At 38.8% G+C, this 4,473-nt stretch overlaps 1 protein-coding gene across 1 annotated transcript in view; it reads left to right on the top strand.

The window, feature by feature from the left end:
* The window catches only part of ST6GALNAC3 (ST6 N-acetylgalactosaminide alpha-2,6-sialyltransferase 3), a 294,151-nt gene that overhangs the window by 268,578 nt on the left and 21,100 nt on the right, over window positions 1-4,473 (top strand). The gene's annotated exons all lie outside the window — the stretch shown is intronic.

Consider the following 4,473-nt stretch of genomic DNA (forward strand, 5'->3'; position numbering starts at 1 on the left):
TTTCTAATATAAATACAGTGGGCCCTTGGTATCCACTGAGGTTTGGTTCCAGGATCCCAAAATCCATAAATTCCCAAGTCCCATTATATACAGTGGCATAGTAAAATGGTGCTCCTTATATAAAATGTCAAAATCAAGGTTTGCTTTTGGGGATTTTTAAATATATATATATATATATTCAAGCCATGGTTGGTGGAATCCATAGATGCTGAATCTATGGATACAGATGGCTGACTGTAAGTAATATACATATTTTAAAATTCTGCAAAGTTTTCTCACATACATATTACAAATATGTGTGCAATGAAATCAAAAACATTGCCCAGCACACTCCAGCACTGAATATGTGGGCAGGGCTGATTTATATGTTTGCTCTCTTAAGACTGAGCTAAAAATGTCACAAACAATGGGTTGCTTTTTGATAGTGGAAAGAAAGTCACTCTTCCTAAATCTATAATGGCTATAGAAATATAGTAAGATTTGGAAGATTCAGTCAGTAAAAATCTTATTCAGGTTTTAATGTTGTTGTTGTTGTTTGCCTTCAAGTCATTTCCTTCCTATGATGACCTTAAAGTGAGACCAGCATGGGTTTTTCTTGAGAATTTTCTTCCAAGTGGGTTTGCCATTGCCATCCTCTGAAGTTATTATTTCTGCAGTGCAGATTAGACCAATGAGTCAATATAGTATCTCTAGGGTAGAATACCATAAAGTCTTGACTTTTTAAAATAAATAAATATGGTGTGGGGATTTCAGAATTGTGTTACCAAAAGAGACTTGTAGGGCAGACCTCTAGGTGGGACAAGAAAGGAAGACTTCAGCCCCAGTGGTGTAGGCAGGAAGTATGCAGGTACTTCTAGCAGGCTTTTAAACTGCAAACTTATTGAAGGTGTGAGGCAATGGGTCATGGTCTTCCACTACTCTGCAAACCACCACATTCAGAAGCACTGTTCTAACTAATCTGTGCAGCACAGATCTGGACAAGGAGCAACACTACACAATATACTTCCACGTAATACACTTGTGGGAAGGTTGTGTTTCTCTCTGCTTGTTTACATTGGCAATAAGAAATCATGGCTATCACTAAGTTATTAGCCTGGAGAAGAGAAGGTTAAGAGGTGATATGATAGCCCTGTTTAAATACTTGAAGGGATGCCATACTGAGGAGGGAGCTGACTTGTTTTCACTTGCTCCAGAGACTAGGACCCGGAGCAATGGATGCAAGCTACAAGAAAAGAGATTCCACCTCAACATTAGGAAGAACTTCCTGACAGTAAGGGCTGTCCGACAGTGGAACAAACTCCCTCAGAGTGTAGTGGAGTCTCCTTCCTTGGAGGTCTTTAAGCAGAGGCTGGATGGCCATCTGTTGGGGATGCTTTGATTGAGTGTTCCTGCATGGCAGGGGGTTGGACTGGATGGCCCTTGTGGTCTCTTCCAGCTCTATGATTCTATGATTCTATTTCTGTGATGATGATAAATGAAGCTGCCCCTTTAAGAAGCAATATCTCCTCAGAAACTGAGTTACAAATACTTAGGTGGGTGGGGGGCAGAAAACATTGCTCCTTGTTCTAATTCTTTTCTTCTTAAAAAAAATTAATCTGAAGAAAGTTAGAGGAGCAGAAAAGATGCATGGCCATAACTTAGCTAAGTGAGTCAGTGGCTCTTCTGAAGGGAGTGACTGATGATTTGCATTAAAGCTCTCAATTTCTGAATTAGGATTCCTGCCTGCATTCACGTTCTGTTCTGCCTCTTTCACATCAGAGCTATCTATCCTGATTTCACCCTACTGTCCTTAAAAGTTAATTGATAATCCGTGTGTGCGCACACGTGTGTGTGCACGCGCATATATCTTTAAGATTATGTCCCAAAGAAATGAAAAGACATGTACTGGAAGGAAGGAAGAGACCCATTGTGATCTGGCAGTTTCAGTGTTGGATGAGGACTCCAGACACCAGGATTCAAATCCCTGCTCAGCCATAGAAAGCTACTGGGTAATCTTGAGCAAGTCATAGCCTTAGAGGTAGGCAATGGCAAATCTACACTGAAGAAATCTTGCCCAGATAAACCATACCGTAGGGTTGCCATAAATAAGTGTTGATTTAAAGTGTAACAACATTTTAAAGAAAGACACAGAAGACTCTGAAATTAGAGTTACACGTGCTCAGATTTACAGATTTTCAATGTAGTAACAGTCTTAAGACATCTGTAGTAAAAATTTGATTCACACGCATTAGATTCCCCACTGCCAGTTGAAGCAACATGAGAACATAATTGTTCTCATTCTGAAAAGAAAAAAAGAGAACAAATATCATTTTAATTTATCACTATCTATCTAATTAAAATGAGTAATACTGCCACACCAAATAAGGATGGAAATAATATTCTCTATTATTCATTTCGCAGTTGAAAAAATGGGTTTCCTGACAGTCAAGAAATACCATTGGGAAGAATAATAGAGCAGCAAGACTTTTGTGCACTCTCTCTCTGGTTTTGAACACCCAAAGTATTTTAGATGGTATTCCTGTGCAGAAAGACAAATGAGGGGTGGGGTTTTTTTTTTTGGTTTTGCACCAAAAAGGGGGGGTGTGCAGAAAGGAAGCCTATTTTTTATCCCTCTTTATGTTTAAGTAGACAAGTACAGAGTAACTCTAGGTTGCATGAATAATGTTTTTTTTTATCAGATGCTCACCACTCCACCTTTCCCATTTCCAATGTCCTTCATGTTTGACCAAGAACCAGTGGCTCCCATGTCAAGTAGGGCAGTGAATCTGCTGTAGGTTTCAGTATGACCCTTAAATGGGCCATCCTAAAATTCCTAAAATAGGGTCAGCACTTTGGGTATCTCTTATAAAATTTGAACTGAATCCTGGAACAGATATAACACGGGAGGCGCTATCCACAGCCTCTTACGGCTGCTGATTTTCCTACCCTGCAGGAATCGCCTTTTTCCGATCTTCTTTAAGAAAAATACATTCCCTTTCATCTCTTTCCCCCTGTAGAAAAGGACTCTGAAGCTAAAGCAAGCTTTTTTATGTGTGTTTGACAGTAGCTCTAGTGGTTTAGCTTTGGGATTTGGAAATACATCATCTCAATCTGATTTACATGTTCAGGCATAAATCCAGAGTTACTTTATCTAGAGTAGACCTATTAAAATGAAAAGTATGTGTGAATAACAACTTCAGTAACCTCTGACAAATTCAGTGACTTTAGGTAGGATTAATGTTAGATTGCCATATTCTATTCTCTCACTGTGTATGGTGGGTGTGTTAAACAAGGAAGAACAGGTGAGGAGACTGCGGGGGGGGGGTTATCCCCAGAAACTCTCAGTGTTGCTTCAAATGTTGGGCAAATTAGCTTTGCAAGAGGTTTGGGTAACATTTGGATTGTGTGCACCATTGTACACCAGTACTAAATGGGAGGACTCAAGGGTTTTAGGGCTTTCAGTGGGGTTATAATTACCTGTCCAATGAGAAGACCATAGGGAGCTGGCATGGCTCAGACTGGGAGGTCTGAGGGTTAAACAAAGCATACACATAGAGTGGGCATATATGCAGGTTGGATTGTGGACATAGAAGTTAGGTTTTCAAACCATATTTATATTTTAAAACTAGTTGTAGGCAATGGGCTATCTGGTCAGGTAACAAAAGCTGAATATCTTTTCCTATGAATTGATAATGGGTTTCCAGCCTGGTTGATGGCTTTAATTATAGTCTTATAAAAATAGTGATTGGGTTGGGATATCCTGGAGATAGAATAGATGGATGAATAAGTTTGGAGAAGAATGAGAGTGGATTCTTGGAGAAGAATGCGATTGAATTACTGCTTTGGGTGTGAAAAGATCTTTTGTCTTAAATTATAAGAGGAAATGCAGATCACCTGGGGGAAGGAAGGAGCACTTCAGATTTGATGTTTTGTTTACCTGGATGTACCTATGCCTTGGGGGAAATGATCATTTTTTCATTGGAACCTGATGTAGTGTTCTTGAAAGATCATCAAAAAATGCTATTTTGAGATAATGAGATATAAAAATATGAAGAGCCCAAAATATTACATGGGACGTGGCTTCCAGATCTTTGGTCATCTTGGTCATTGTCTTCTAAACATTTTCCAGCTTGTTAAAAGAGGCATCACTTCTTTAACCAGCTTTAAAACAGAGTTGAAGACCATCCTGTTCAGAGAAGCTTTCCCAGGCATTGCATAATTGTCGCTTGTTATTTGATGCTCTTTTGTTGTCTGTTTTATTCAATCATTTCCTGTATTGCTATGTATTTTATATGTATTATCCTACTAGAGAGGCCCCTTCCCCACCACCACTCCCTTTGTGTCGTGTCTTTTTAGATTGTAAGCCTGAGGGCAGGGAACCGTCCAGTTAAAAAGATTGTATGTACAGCGCTGTGTAAATTTATAGCACTTAATAAATAAAGGTTAATAATAATAATAATAATAATAATAATAATAATAATAATAATAATAATA

Source organism: Sceloporus undulatus, chromosome 4, assembly GCF_019175285.1.
Source record: "Sceloporus undulatus isolate JIND9_A2432 ecotype Alabama chromosome 4, SceUnd_v1.1, whole genome shotgun sequence".
NCBI classification, from domain to species: domain Eukaryota; kingdom Metazoa; phylum Chordata; class Lepidosauria; order Squamata; family Phrynosomatidae; genus Sceloporus; species Sceloporus undulatus.